The following is a 16,717-nucleotide window of genomic DNA, read 5'->3' on the forward strand; positions in this document are numbered from 1 at the left end:
ATATTTGAAAAAGAAAAGAATCCAAAACTAATTAATTACACATTCAATTTAGTGTGTGCAATCATAATCAGATACTTCTTTTCCCTTAAATCCAGTCATAGCTATAGCTATGAAATACCACCAGTGTATCCATGTTTACATTCATGGTTTGCATAAACAACACTTAAGGTTAAGAACCCCTTCGGATATACCAATAGATACAGAAATGCTATTAAAGGTGGAGTCAGACCTGGTGGTTTTGTCAGAGGTCGCTGAAAGAGCAGGCCTACACACATACCTTGCGGTCAGGAGTGCTTGCGGTGGGCTCCCTCCTCCCCAGAACTTGCAAGAAGCTGTTTTCAGAACTGACCACAAGAGGCCTCCCTTTTCTAAAAATAGGAAGCAAAGCAAATTCTCCCTTTTGAGATGCTTAGGAAGAAATGTGGTTGATGCCTTTTCATTCTGAATAAACACATGCCTATCCACGTATGTTTTCTCCTAAACCCCTATAACTTCTAATGCATGAATAAAAGTGAGCAGAAGTGCCAGATAATGAAAAGGCTCAAAGCATCTTGAAAAACCTTAATCCAAATACATTTATATAGACTTCCCCAAACTATACAGAATCAAAAGTAAAGTTAGTTTCTGTTAGAGTCCTTTTTAATGTGTAAATGCAATGATTACAAAAGCAGCACAAAGCACAAAAACATAAAACTGCACATCTCGTTGGCATTTTAGCACTTTGTCATTGAAAGCAGGCTGTTGGCATTGTGTGTTAAATCACTTTTCTTTCCATACTGATATTCTTGCCCTGTTTCTCTACATGGCCTCTCAAGGGCCTTCTTTTTAGCATTTTGCATTTCTTTATTTTTTATCTGTATACATACAAAAAAAAATATAGAAATGTTTATATATACACACACTTCTATAAGGTTTTTCGTGCCTCTATTTTTACATCATTGAAAAAAAAAAAAAAAAAGTAATATACACTGATACTACCAATAGATAAGCAGTACCAAAAATCAATTGAAGTTGCAGCTGTATAAATTAGGTCAAAGATCTGGAAATCAGTATTCTGGTTTTCTTCCTTATTTTAGCACCCCATGATATTGTCAGGAAACAACTAGGCCATATGTGAAATGATTGATGCAAGTAAACAAAATGATCAGTTCTTTGTACAGATTTAAAGCCAAGTTTGATTTGTTTACAGAAATACATATTTACGTATTTGTCCTTTTTTTCTATACAGACATAGCCATTATAGGTGAAAATTAGCTGGAATCTGCATGTGCATCGCTAGCAGAATCTTTGGTTCAGACCCAGCCACAGAACTGGTCTAACTGAAAGTATTGCAGGAGTTAATACTGGTTGGGAAAATAAGATGGATTCTATTCTGAACCTTCTGTCATCAATATTTATTGGGCTAAATCCCAGTTGCAGACTCTGCATTACTGGCAATGACATAAGTTAAAAAGAGCAGAGCATTAAATTCAAATACGCAGGTGAGATTTAATATTGACACAAGAAATGTCCTTAATATTTTTATATGACTGATGAATGACTTTTATATGACTTTTAATATGACTGATAAATTAGATATGCAGCTATTTAGAAACAGTGAGAGCACAGAGCAAAGTTACATCCCGACAGCCACAGTTCAGATATCTGTGCCCTAATGTAACTGTGTATAAAACCATGGAAGGGTGCCAACCTAAGTAATCCTAGATAGTTCACGCATATTCTTAAGAAATATAATTACTGAGTTACCAATTTACATCCAACAAAATCCAGCTATCTATAGAACTTATTTACTCACTTTCAAAGTTACTTGCCATATCATACTAGGTTTTCTTCAGGGGGTTCACCATAACATTCTGCTGAATTTTTCCCTAAATGAATGTTCCATGCAGAAGTTTCAAATATTGACACTTCAGAAATACTGCTTAATAACATATTTTTTTTCTTTATAAAATTATTGTTAGTAGTTATACAGAAAGCCTATTACAAAATAATTAGTAGTGACTGCAGACATTTCTAATTCTTGAGATACAATAAAAATTGTCATTGTTCTAACACTTTAAGAACTTCCACAGTTTTAATGATTGTAATCAGTTTTCCTGGAACATCAGGCTTTTTAAACAAGGACAGAAATACATTTAATATATTTCCTTGGAGTACAAAACTTCTTAAAAGCATAACTTCTTAAGAATAAAGCTTAAAATAAACATACTTTGTGCTTGTTGTCTCTGTGCATACATGTAATATGCTGGCTAAGGAACTTAATAGTTCCCCAGGAACCGAGGAACAGTTCTGCAAATAATTCCATATGCTAAACTTTTCTCACATCAACTTAAATGTCACTATTCGCCTGAGTAAAAATTCTATTAAAATATTCTCCTGTGCTCCGAATCTCTGTGAGGAGCATCCAGGTGTGGATTTATATTCTGTTTTTAATGTAACAGTGATGACAGTTTGTTGAGCAAAGACTGCCATCATGTTACATGATGGCACAGCACTGTCTAGCACACTGGATTTTGGCTGCCCATTAAAAAAATTTACATACTAACACAGCACAAATAGTGAATGCAAAATAGTATTTTACACCTAATACCTGTGGCCAAGAACAGAACATTCAACTCTGAGCTAGTAAAATAGATTATTTAGTTGCTGAAACAAGGTCCACTAAAGTTAGTGGGGTGATCCGTAATGACTTCAGTGGGTCATATAACAGGTCTTAGGCCTGTTCAAATTCTACTACAACCATGCTGCAAAACTGGAAGATCCCCTAGCTGGGATGACAACCAACCAAAGAGAACCTTAAGGAAATCTGAAGGGTCTGAAATAAGCCCAAAGTTTTAGTATTTTCAAAAATTTCTAAAAAAAATTTGTCACATTTTTTATTGAAACTATGGTAACAAAGCTCCTAACTGAACTTATAGAAAGAGCTTGAATCAAACATTTGATCTTTTTCAGCCAACTGCTCACAAAAACAGTTTTAAAATACTTTAAAGAGTTATCATATACATTTCCATTGTCAAATAAAAACATAGCTGACACTGCGGAAGTGCCATTACTTAAAACGACATTAATCGTTAAGAAAACATAAAATATACAGTTCTTTAAATAAGGAAATTCTTATTTCTTCAACCTCAATTCTTGATGTTTGTTCATTACCTTCAGACCACCCTGGACTTTAAAATAACAAATGCTAAGGGGAAAATATTTCTGTTGGCATCTCACTTCAGGAGACAGTCAGACACTCATGTTAGATGGGAATAAGAAAAAGTGTTTTTAAGAGCTTAGGTCATCCTCTGTTCTGGAGAGGAACACCAGAACAGGAACAAGAACAGGGGCTGTCCTGTGCTACACCAGAGCTGCCCCATGACACCCAGGGATTCTATGTCTCAGCATCAGGGCAGGCAGAGCAGTCCTGCTCAGGATTTCTCATGTAGGGGCAGAGGCCATAAGCATGGATAGAGTGTTTTCCCTTTCAGAGCAACATTTTTATTTTTTTAAACTAAAGCACATAAACTATGCATCAGTGTTTTAGCATCTTTGCACAATTATAGTATGACAGACAAAAAGAAAATTGCAACGGTCAATTATGATATTATAAAATTACTATATTTACTGTATTTTGAAAAGCTGAAGAAATTTTCGTCGTGTTCCACTTCTCTATATCCAGCCAACTGGAATTTTTATTCCTGATATTTCCCAGTGGAGGGCCCTGTGCACGCATGACTTACAGTAGCACCAGCTCTCATTTCTATGCTTGACAAAGGGAGACTCAGAGTTCCTGTTACACAACCTCCATTCTCCTCTGCCAGACAGCAGAATCCCATTTTGTTAGGCCTTTGGACAGATTTAGATTTCTTCTCCTGATTTTTCTTCATAGTAACAAAATTGCTACTCCGTATTTGATTGATAATAGTTCCTTGAGGTTTTCAGCCCCTTGCCGAGTGTTGACGAAAATGCACAAAATAATTGAATTGTTAGGTGAGACTATTTAATAAACCCCTGAGTCCTGATCCAAAAAGGACTATATTCCACTCTAATTTATAGAGTCTAATATATATATATATATATATATATATATATATATATATATATATTTAGTCTGTAGGTGAGTCTTATTTCTAAAACATCTCTCAGTTTAGTAATCAAGTATGTTTTGGGTATACTGAATAGCAAGAAAAGGTCAACTCTAATGCTTTATGGACAAAGTTATTTTGTGGCACCCAGGTATTTCCAGTGAAGTTAAATCCAATGTGAGTAATAATCATTTAAGAAATTGGGATTTTTTCATTTGGTTGTTATAAACTATCTATGCCACTTAAAATGTCAATTTTTCAATGCTTGAAATAAAAGAGCAGCAGAATATAAAATAAGGCTAGACAAATTCATTACCAAGCAGCACGCACACAATATTCACCTACCTCCTCTTGTAAGCAAGACCCTCATTTGTGAAAGTATAAATAGGACAAGATACAGTCTTGGGCAGCAATAGATCTGGGCACTGAATAGCTGTCTATGTTCTTTTGGCACTAGCTGGAACATGCTGGCATGATTTTTTCTTAACTGCATAACGTCACTCACAAATAGAGAACAAATACCAGAGCTACTGCTCTGAAAACACACTTCCTTCATCATATTTATTTCAATGAGATTTTCATAAGGAAAATAGATGTAGTGTATTATTGCCAGCTGATGGAACATGTATAAAAATGCACTTGCATTTACCAAGTTATCTGACACACACACACACAAAAAAAAAAAAAAAAAAAAAAAAAAAAAAGCTATATAGAGAAAGGGATGAATTTAAATCCTGTGTGTAACTGATACAAATAAAAGCATGAAGTTGTCTCCGTGCCCTGTGCAAGTGTAGAGAAGTGAGTGCAGCAGGTGATGGTATGTGTCTGAAATAACAAACCCTTTCCACTAACACCCCAGCTAATATACAGGGTGGCTAGGCAAAGCCCAAACTGAGAAGCTGAAACTAGCTTTTCCAATTTTACAGAGATGCATAAGTCTGGGGAGGTGGGAAGGCACCATGCCTCAATTTAATTCCTGTCATTTCAAAGTCCTCATAATAAAATACATATTAAAAAAATAAAATCTGTATTAATAGATATGTTCATAGTCATAGTCTATATTAATAGGTGTGTTCATAGTCAGTCCATAGTCAATATGGACAGAGCTTAGGGAAAAGAAAGAACATCCTTTTGGCCCAGGGGGGATAATCTATATTTTGAAGATGAAGAAATGAACACATCCTTCTTTTAGACTTGAATAATTAAAATTTAACCTCTAATGAGTGAGATAGGCCACCATCATAGACCTTGAAAGCTATCACAATTTCTTGTAATATATTGCACAAAATGAGAAATAACTGGAACAAATGGGGGGGTTGGGGGGGAGATGATGAGGAGTGTCTTTAATCTTAGCCTCTGACCTCAAGTTAGAGTACATATTAATTCCAATTTTGACATTGTGTGCAACCTAAGACAGTTAAACAAAGAGCTATTTTTCAGTCCACCTTTCCTCCCTTACAAAAGCTTCATGCTTCAGTGGTTCCAAGTCACTCAAAAACATAATCAAGTTAACATGAAAAGGGAGTCCAACAAGAACAGGCTCATATCTTGGAGCAGTGTTTTATACTGTGATTAAATTTGCATTCCCCCTAAATTGTGTTTTGTTTGAACTCTCTGGCTTGAGATCCTGTTTGCTCCTGTTTTCTTGATGTCAGCTTCTTCACTGCAGAAGAAGATCCCTCCTAACTGCAGCTGTATTTGTAAATGTTTCATCAAAGGCCCTGAATGTCTGGTAACCAGCAGACCTGTTGGGTGCTACAAATGTGATCTGGGTCTATCTCAGGGGAAGAACAGCATGACCATATTTATTGCTGATGCTATTCTGGGGGCCTATGACGTTCTTCTCCCCTCTGGCTGAGAAATGCTCACCCGTTCATCTTTCAACACTCACTCCAAGCATGACAGGATGAAATAAAACAAAATTTACTGGTAGCAAACTTACTTGCATATTGAAGACTTATATTTTAATAACTTCATTATACACACACATATGCATATTTCAATAGTGTTAATAGTGTTAAATATTTTGTGCTCTAAGTAGGTTGGACACTTGGAAAGGAAAGGAAAGGAAAGGAAAGGAAAGGAAAGGAAAGGAAAGGAAAGGAAAGGAAAGGAAAGGAAAGGAAAGGAAAGGAAAGGAAAGGAAAGGAAAGGAAAGGAAAGGAAAGGAAAGGAAAGGAAAGGAAAGGAAAGGAAAGGAAAGGAAAGGAAAGGAAAGGAAAGGAAAGGAAAGGAAAGGAAAGGAAAGGAAAGGAAAGGAAAGGAAAGGAAAGGAAAGGAAAGGAAAGGAAAGGAAAGGAAAGGAAAGGAAAGGAGTATTATATAAAATAATTCAGATTAGTGTAAAGGCAGAAGCTATGTGTTGCCACAAATTAGAACTTGGTGGGAACGACAAATTACTGTCATATGATGCAAAGCTAGTCAATTGTCATCAAGACCCACTTAACTATTTTACCAACGTCTGCTGCAGAGGCACAACACAATAACTGAAGCTGTGCTCAGTGCCTCAAAATGTGGATTATCTCTCCCCAAAACCACAAAAACAGTGAAAAAAAATGCATTCCTGGAAGCAGTCGTGCATGTAGGATCACCTCTTCCAACCCGAGACAAGCAGGTTTTACATACACAAAGCCAGTTTGTATCCAGTAGAAAGAGCAAGACACTTCCCATGATTGATTAAACCTAGCCTAGCGTAAAATCTATACTACATTTTGTAATAGGTAAAAAAAAAAAAAAAAAACAAAAAACACTGAACTCCAAATTAAAATGATACACACACTTTTCACACTTGAAATGTTATCATTTTGTCAATCTTAACATGTTTAAACAAACCAAACAAAAATAAAATCCAGAAACATGCCAGGATAACAAGGATAACAATATTTTTCTTCTCTTAGGTCTATGCAAACACATTTTCAGCATTGAAACTGGAAAAATCACAAATTTACATAGTGCTTAATTCATTCACTTTCTGGAGACTGAAATTTTCTGTAGGAAGTACCTGATGCCAAGTATCTTCAAAAATAGCTAAAATTTTCAAAATATTTCACTGGCCTCAATTCTCCAAATATGCTAACCAACCAGCTGTTAAAAAAATCAGCTCTCATTAAAAGTTTCATAAGTTAGTCAAAAAACTGCAGTCTCAATCTTACACAAAAGCAAAACCACATTCCTCTATATATGAAAAAAAAAAAACACATCACTGCCCCTCTGTTTCTAACTGTGGCATGCCTTACTTCAGAACCCCTGCCCTCCAGCTCTGTTACATTTTTGGTTTTCATGGGAGACCCTCATATAAGCAAAACAACATGGTTAAACAAGGGTAAATTAATAAATAAATAAATAAATTTGCAATGATGTCATGGGAAGCAAGCGAATTTCAAAATTAATTTTAGTCTTCAAGTCAACTGAAATAACTGATAGACAGGCCTCTCAGTTGATTGTTTGTTTTATCTAAATTTCACCCAGCTAAATGGACACAGACAAATTTGAGAATAAACTACAACATGAATTAAGGTGATCTCTACCATGGACTCTATAATAAAGCTGGTCATACACACACCTACAAGTGAAAGATTTAATTATAAACACATGCCTAATTTAATATAGCTCATTATTCTGTAAATCAAATACATATTTATTATGCATTCAGACTACTTCAAAACATAATAGAACATCATATAATTGCCTCTCAAGCATACTGTATTAATAGGAAAATATGCATTCCATGATCAGAGCAAACATCATCAGAGAAAGGACATTTTTCTATTCTGTATGAAACTTAAGATTAAATTTCCCCATTAAGTGCTGAATACACATCATTGTTGGGTTACAAAATTTCAAATAATGGTTTCTGTTTCATAAAGGAAATCTTCTGCAGCAAGATCTTAAACTTTAACATAAAAGGATTTTCTTTCCTGTGACTACTGTACTTATTAAAGATTGATGCTTTGATACAGAGCATTAGAAAACATGTTATAGACAAAAAGAAAAAAAAAAGTTAACGTCATACAAAATTAAGTTTCAAAACCCTCTCAATCATGCAGTGCATCTTTAGAGAAAGAGTAATGCAAACAGCAATTTGTCCAATGTCCAATTAATGCTTGCAAGAAGCAGATATATGTAACCTATTCATAAGAAGAGCTGCAAATATGAATTCATGTGACTCCACCTAAAGAAGGGGCTGATTAGGCTAATTATGATACAGTAGCCACTGCAATATTTTTTGCACATAAAATTAAACTTCAAATCATGTTTAAATATTTAACTTGCATGTTAGCTTTGATGGAAATATTTTTTTTCCCCTGGATGAACATTAATAAGCAAAAAAAAAAAGATGGATAAGCAAAAGAAACATATAAGTAAAGTACATTTATAAACTCATGCATAACCCACATCTGTTCCTCTTTCACTGTTTTATCAAAAATCAGCTAGATTAAGCTATATTATCCTCACCAAAATTTGAGCAGATTGAGGGAGTGGTTTTCTATTAAAAGTCCTTGCAATGTGGCTGCTCAGCCATGCGGAGCCCTAGGAATGCTCAAGAAAGATTCTTTTATTGAGAACTTTGTTAACAGAAACATATCTCAAAAGGGGCTACACAGTGCATAAAATATCCTTATTATATAGATCAATCAAACAGCTTTTGCCTTGCTGGCAGCATTTACATTTTGTTCTCCAATACTTTCTCAAAAAAAAAAAAAAAAAAAAGTTTTACCTGTAACTTTTTTTCAGAATGGCAATGATTTTCAATCCATTTCACAGTTGGATTCACTCAAAAGAAAAGGAACACAATTTTACATAGAATTAATCAGCTATCAAATGCATGAAAAGCACAAACACACATTCATTGGTCAAATGTAACAGCTCATTTCTTCTGCTCCAGCCTGGCATAAACTAGGCTGCATGAGCAGAGCCATAAATGTTCCTTTTAACATTGTTTTAAAGCTAACTTTACAATGTAAAATTAGAGATATTAGATAATATGATATTAGATCATATCTAATTGTTATTTTAACATTAATCTATTACTTTTAACAAAGATAGAAAAACACATTTTAATTTTTATAATAATAATAAAAAAGAAATTCAAGGACACATCTCACGTTAAGATAGAACTGGGAATGAATGAAGACAGACACACAGCCTCATCTGATCATTCACTAACTGTGTTACCAGATAGAACCAAGGCATACCAAGGCATACAAAGTCCAGGGAGCAGACAGAGAACTGCAATCCCTGCACAACTGGGGACAGATGCTTTCCTGAGATGCACTTACCTCTGCACACACGATCAGGGAAGTGTAGGTTCCCTCAACCACGGAGTCACATTGCATGGACAGAAACTACAGAGCAGGGACTGTCTAGCTAATGAAGTTTTGGTCTTTTTTTTTTTTTTTTTTTTTTTTTTTTTTAACCAAAACCGCAGTGAAGGTCTGTAATCACTACTTATGAAAGTGTTGATTGATGAAAGGAGATTTTTAAGATGGAATGAATAGGTGGCCTAAAAACATGGCAAATGACCTGGCTCTTTGTGAAGACCAAAGAGACTCTCAATAGAGGTATTCAAGAGAATGACAGCAGGGTGAGTACTGAGCAAGGCTGCCCAGCTTCTTTTTTCCCACAGTACTAGAGCAACATGTATAAAAATGATCTGACTCATTTTACATTAAATTTATGTGAAATTATCAGGGGAATTGAGACCGTGAATATACTACATTCCTACAATTTAAAACAAAACAAAATGCATGTCCAGGTAGAGGGATGCTTTGCACATCCCTAAGAAAATATGAAACAATCTCAGTTCTTATCTGACATGAGAGCTAACACGAATGCTCCAAACAACAGGAAAAGCTTCAGTCAAGCCTTGGACCTCCTCAGGCACCCAGAAAATCTGTAGGACACAATGCTGTAGGACTCAAAAGCTTTGGGTGCTGCTGCTAATTATTCGAAGCACAGAACAGACCATGGGGGACTTCAACAACTGAGGACTCACTAGAAAGGTGCTGCAGCACAACTGCAGTAAAATGTTTGGGGAAAAGCTTTTTTACCCACCAGATGAATGAGTGCATTAAATTTGGCATCTCTTTTAACCCTTGGGGTAAACCAACTGAGAAGGCAGCACTAGCAGGCAAATTGGGTGAACAATCATAGAACAAATATTTGTAATTCCTAGGAAAAAGAGAATAGAATTAAAAACAAGAGGTAATCTGTAAAACTGCTAGCTCTTCTGTATGCTTTCAATTACATTAGGGCAACTGTTTGTATAGATGCTCTGCTAACAGTATAATAAAACGATTCAGCTTTAAGAACAAAATAAAAATAAATCTTTTTGCTGGATTATTTTTAAGCTGGATTGGTTCCCTGATCCACATCACAGCTCACTGAAGAAACAGTTGTGCTGGCATACACAAGCTGGAGGGCTCGGGGGCATGAAAATATATCAAGCCAGTGTTAGCCAAGACTGTCGCATTAAAATCACAAACTTAGATTTGCTCTGTTCTGGATTTTATTTTTATTATGAACTCCAAAAAAGGCGATCTGTTTTCATAAAGAAATGATATGAAGGGCATAAACCCACAGTTTATCACAATGTGGAGGGAAAATAAGATGAGTATCACGAGACAAACTTGACTAAGTCAAGAGCTCTTCAATGATCCTGAAACACTAGAAGGAAGTATACGCAAGTAGAAACTAGGTCAAATTACTAAAGGAAGAATATTAGAGAATAGGGCAAGTATGTAGAGACAAAATCAGAAAGGCCAACTTGCGGAACGAGGTATAGCAAGTAAGGGAGAGTCTAGGAGGAAGAGGAGGCTGACGGACAGAGCTGTTTCACTGATCTGCAGGACTGAAAGCTTTCAGATGCAACACTGAGATAAACCAAAACCTTACATGTGTTTTTGTTTCAGCCTTCACTAAAAGAGGTGTTATGCATTAACTTCAGCAATGCTCCTGATGATCATTCAAGGCGATTTGGGTACAACTGTGGCAGGAGAGTATCAGTTGTTTGCAGTCACTAAGTAGCAGTTACTAATTATTGAATCCTAGGCCTATGGGATGTATCGAATGCTAAATCTGTACCAAATCCTTTAACATTCAGTACTTTGATCTTGGAAGAGCTCACTTACTGCATATGCAAACGTGCCAACTGCTAGAAACCAGGGAAGGACTGCAATATGGGATCAGCATTCAAAATGAACTTAACCTGGAGAAGTAATCCAAAGGAAGAAAAGTATGCATGTACTGAGTGAAACAACTTCACTAATACAAAATGGGAAGCAACAGATTAAACAATATTCTGTGGAAAGGATTAGGACAACAGAAAATCACAAACTGAAAACAAGTCTGCACACCACCATCTCCTGGGGGAGGAAAGAATCGCTACACTAATTATTAATCCTAGCATCAGCGTAAAGGAAGAGAGTCATTTGAGAGTCACACAGAATTATGCTACTATCAGACTTTAAAAATATATACTATAATTGTAGAAAGTCCAAAGAAAAGCAACAATGACAGTCGGAGGTCTATGAGGAAAAAACAAACAAACAAACAAACAACAAAAACAAAAAATGATATATACTGCCTAGTCTAAAGAAAATGGCAAAAGCCAGACATGATGAGCAGTCTTCAAACACTCATGCATTTACCACAAAGAGCAAAGCAATAAACTGTTTCTATCTTCCCCGAGGAAGCAATAGACTTGAACTGCAGCAGTTGCAGGATTCAGATTACCATTTAGAAAAAACCTGGCTAGTGACAAAACTGATTTTGCAGATCTTTTCCACCTACTTCATTTTCAGAGTGGTAATTTAGGGTAATCATTATGATGTTACACTTTTTATCAAATCAAGGATATACACACACATATATATGAAGGTTTGTGCAGTTTTTTTTTAAAGTCTGGATAAAGGCACAACAATGCACTCTTATTTTTATTCTGTAGACATAAGAAAAAAGAAAAAAGAAAACAAAACACAATGTCAACAAGACACAGAAGCGATATTTCACAATTTTTCCATACTTTCCTAAGTACTGATAATCGTAACACATGCATACCACATTTATAAGACAACCTAATATCTTCATACGTTTTAAAAATCCTTACAATACACTGTGTTGTGTTTTTTTTTTTGTGTATGGAGTTCTATCACTATTAAAGTCACTTCAGAAACAAAGACAAACAACATAGATGTTGCATTTCTTTTTTTTTTTTTTTTTTTTTTTTTCCTCCATTTTTTTATATATAGAATCATTGAATCATAGAATATCCTGAGTTGGAAGGGATCCTTAAGGATCATCAAGTCCAACTCTTGACACTGCACAGGTCTACCCAAAAGTTCAGACCATGTGACTAAGTGCACAGTCCAATCTCTTCTTAAATTCATACAGGATTGGTGCAGTGACCATATAAAACAACTCAATTTTATTTCAAATCTACTTCAGTTGTTTAGAACAATGCTGAAAATAGAAGTCTGAGTACAGAACATACTCATCTTGTTTTCAAGTTAGAAAAGGATTGGTATTTTTGTTTTTAGAAGCTTTATCAGCACTTTTGCAAATAAAATAATAACTTTGTATTCACTGAGTAAGCGCAGTATCTAAGGAATTAAATATACTATCTTACTGGCTAGCTCCCACCTCACAAGGTGGAACTGACAGTGATGCAGCTAGGAGAGTGGTTTTGTAATGCACTCTTTCTCAAACAGTACAGTAATTTCTCACTTTTTTTTTTGGTAAAAAATAAATAATAATAATAATAATAATAATAATAATAATAAAACACTGTAGAATTACCATGGCAGTATTCACAGTAACTTATTTGAATTTACAGTTCAGTAAGAAAAAGTGGTATGTTCCAGTCCTACAAGTAAAACAACATAATCTCTGTTAAAGTCATACAGAACTATATTTATAAATGTTAATTTCAACTCCAGACATTTTAAAAAAATAGACATAAATGTTGTGTCTGTTCATATGGAACCAGGAAAGACCTACTTGCCTTTGAAATTCCTACATTGCAACTTTGGTACTTATTCCTGCCTCCCACACGATGGTCCTGTGTGAACGCACCCAGTGTAATGTGTGCAGCTCATGCAGCTCATCAGTTAAGCATCCTGCCTCTCTTCTGCAAAGCACTTTATAACATTCTTCAGAGCTTTGCTTTATTTGAGCACAGATATCTTACAGATGTTTAATTTAAAGCTCATGTGCAGCCCCACTGAAGTAAATGGGATTACTGAAGTACTTAAAGTAATTCCCTGCTGAATCAGGCTTTTAAGGGTAAGAATAAATATGCCTAATTTTTATTCATGCATCAGATAGCTATCAGACTAATAGTTTAAACTCTGCAGTTTTGTATCTAGTTAATATTAAATCACTAGAGTTTAATATCTTCACCTGTTGCATCTACTATTCCTGCATCAAGGACAATTTTAAATACAGCCCTGCAGCAGTTTTTGCACAAACGTAGTGTCATCAAGCACCAATGTTGTTTTGCATACATACATGTCAACAGAGTTGACGCTGTGAGGGCTTAGACAGCAACAGAACTACACAAAGTAAACTTTTTCTGTTTGGCCAACACACTACAAAAATCTTCATAAAAGACAAATAAATGGCAATTAAACTGTACCTTGACCTTGTATTTTCTGAACATTACTTATCTCAAAGACTTCAGAAAAGAACTCTTGCAAGGCAGGCAAAAAATAGTAGAAGTATTTTTATTTTTGGACACAAGAAGCAAACTCATTAAGCTACCTAAAACTGCTTACTTCTTGTAGACTATGGAGTTTAAGAACTGTTTTCAACTTGATACTGGGTGGAAGCATCTGAGGAAACAGAAGAGGTGGATCTAAGGTACTTAATACATACATGCTACACATTACATAGTATCATTACCTACACCCTGACCAGAAGCAAAAAAATATGGCATGAACTGAAGTTGATGAAAAGTTGATGGTGAAAAACAAGCAAACAAACAAACAGACAAACTAGTTGATGTAAAATCCATCAGAAAATAAACCAACAAATCTTACAATGTTACGAACAATGAGACACTCATGACTTCTAATGACTTCATGATGCTAAAAGTTCCATGCAAAGCAATTTTGCCCTCAAAACTATCAAAATGTATCCCCTGTTGAAAATATAATAAGTGACGGCTGGCAGTAACAAATGCATCTTGTCATCGAACATCAACTCCAAGACGATTTCATTTAAATGAAAACACCTGGAAACATAAACCAAGAGCAAAATTACCATTCATTTTAACATCACTTGCAGATCACTCAGAGACCCACTGATGCATTTGTGATAACAGAAAAACATATCATTCCTCTCTAAAATGTAACCACTGCCCATGCAATCCTGATGGTTCCTATGATCTGATCCTAAACCTATATAATTTAAATCAAGGAAATAAACCAAAGCACTAATGGACTTATTTCATTAGTGCAATTGTCCAGCAACTTCCAGTATATGGATGTAAAAAGGTGGCCGCGAGGAATGACAGGCATGGGATAAAATAGCAGACAACAAACCAACAATTAGGGATAAACAATTTATCTCTAAGTAGTAGTATAGTAACAAATGTAGATTAGCAGTGCAACTATCCAGCTCATTGCAACAACGAATCCAGTTATTCAGTAGTACAATTATTCAGGTTGAAATGACAGAAATCCAGTAATTCACCAGTTCTGAGCTAAACGTTAATACCCAAAGCCTTGCACAAGCATATTATCAGCCAGGCCAGCAGGAAGCAGGGCACAACTTCTTCTGCAGGGGAACAGCTCAGACCTGCCGATGGTTGGGAGAATGTTATGTTCCCTTCCCAGTCCATCCTCTTTTATTGCTTAATTGGGGAAACACTACCTGGGCTTGTGAACAAGTCATCACATCCTTCTCTGTGCCAGATCTGTCTTTGGCATGCACAGGGCCCAGGAATATACTAAAAGGCAAATATAAACCATGTGGTGTTTCTGAAATTCTATAGTAACACAACAGGGCTTAATCTTGTGCCAGAAGAAAGAAAATAGGAAAGAGATTGATACAGGCAGAAAGTAGTAAAGTCCTTGGAGCATAGATGCCATGACCACAATTGTTTCATTTTTTTTTTTCTCCTCACTAAGAAATGCATGATAGAGCATAGAACCTGGAGCTCAACAGATAGGAGACACTGAATTGCATCTTGTTCAGCAATACCACCTCCTGTAGCCTTCCTGGACTTTTCCTCCAGCTTCAGTAACAGTTTTCTACCTTGCAGTAACTCTCTTTGCAGTAAAGGTCTCAGCCCTCAATGCTGGCTAGCTACACAGCCTTGTCCATCTACACAGAAAAGACTGCCCAATGTCTGTGCTACAGGTATGACGGTCTTGCCTGATTTTCCACACACTGAAACTATGGAACAAAAAACCCAAGGCACAAGGGACATAAAATGTTCCCTGTTCTCATGGACAAGGCACATTTTTTTGGTCTGGTCTTTTTCTTTTTGAGCATATAGGTTCAAACATGTGTGCATGGAGTCTTCTCCCCACGCATTTGTGAGAGGAACAAGAAATCCCAGAGCCCCCTTTTGGAGCAGAAACAAGACTTTATAGCACACACTTCCTCTGATGAGAGAGGAGACAGCATGGGACATGGATCGGCTGTAGCACTCTGCTCACTGCTGGGAAGAGCAGATACTTCAACACGACTGCATGAGCACGGCATAAAAACTTGCACAGAACAGCGTGGTGTGGAGCACAAAGCTTGAAAATGTACTCAGGTTAAAGAGTATGTTTTAAAAGTGCGATATTTTCATTTCATTTATGTTTAAGACAAAACCACTTATTATCAAGGATTAATTTCTGAAGTTTTACTTCCAGCTCGCGATGGCTCATGTTCAAATCTGTCATTTGCAGTTCAGTTTCAGCTCTCACCAGTAGCTCCTGTCAACTGCTACTAACAGCTGTTGTTTTCCCCACGTTTCTAAATCATCTGTGTCCAGGTAGCACCACTCCCTGTGATCTGTAAGTATGATTCATGCTTTCCACAAAATCCCCACCGAAGAGGAACATTTGCTTTCAGAGTTTCTCCCAGTCCTGCTGCAAACAAACAAAGCTGAGACCTCAGAAGCGATGCCCTGGGACAACGCCTTTCGATTCCTTGCCCCCTCCTTCCTCTGCTAGCTCCGTGCTTCCTTGTTTCTCCTGTTATTTGCCCTCATGTGTTTTTTAGTCTGGTTATCAAACACCTGGCAAAGGAGATCTCGGCGGTGTTTAAAGCCACGGAGCGGGAGGCATAAGGTGAGGCTCCTCGCTGAGTTCCCAGCAGCGCCGTTCTTGAAAAGCCTCGATGAAAGCCGCGGTCCCCGTGTCTCGCACCCCAGATTTCCACGACTTGTGTCCCCCCCCCACCCCCCTTAGGGCAGATGGGCTTTGCACGGTGGGCACAGCACAGCGGCCGTCCTCTCGGCCCCCACCTCCAGCCCCACGCTACTCCCAGCTCCCAGCCCGACAGAGCCCAAGCCTCGGGCGCCACCTGTAAGCCACCTGCGGCGGGGGGGACACCCGGAGGATGTCCGGAGGGGGGGGACACCGGGGGCGGGGAGGGGCGGTCGGGCAGGGAGGAGCGGGGGGCGGGCGCCGCTCGCCGCCGCCGCGGGGCTG

This window comes from Anas platyrhynchos, chromosome 2 (assembly GCF_047663525.1).
Source record: "Anas platyrhynchos isolate ZD024472 breed Pekin duck chromosome 2, IASCAAS_PekinDuck_T2T, whole genome shotgun sequence".
In the NCBI taxonomy this organism is placed as follows: Eukaryota; Metazoa; Chordata; class Aves; order Anseriformes; family Anatidae; genus Anas; species Anas platyrhynchos.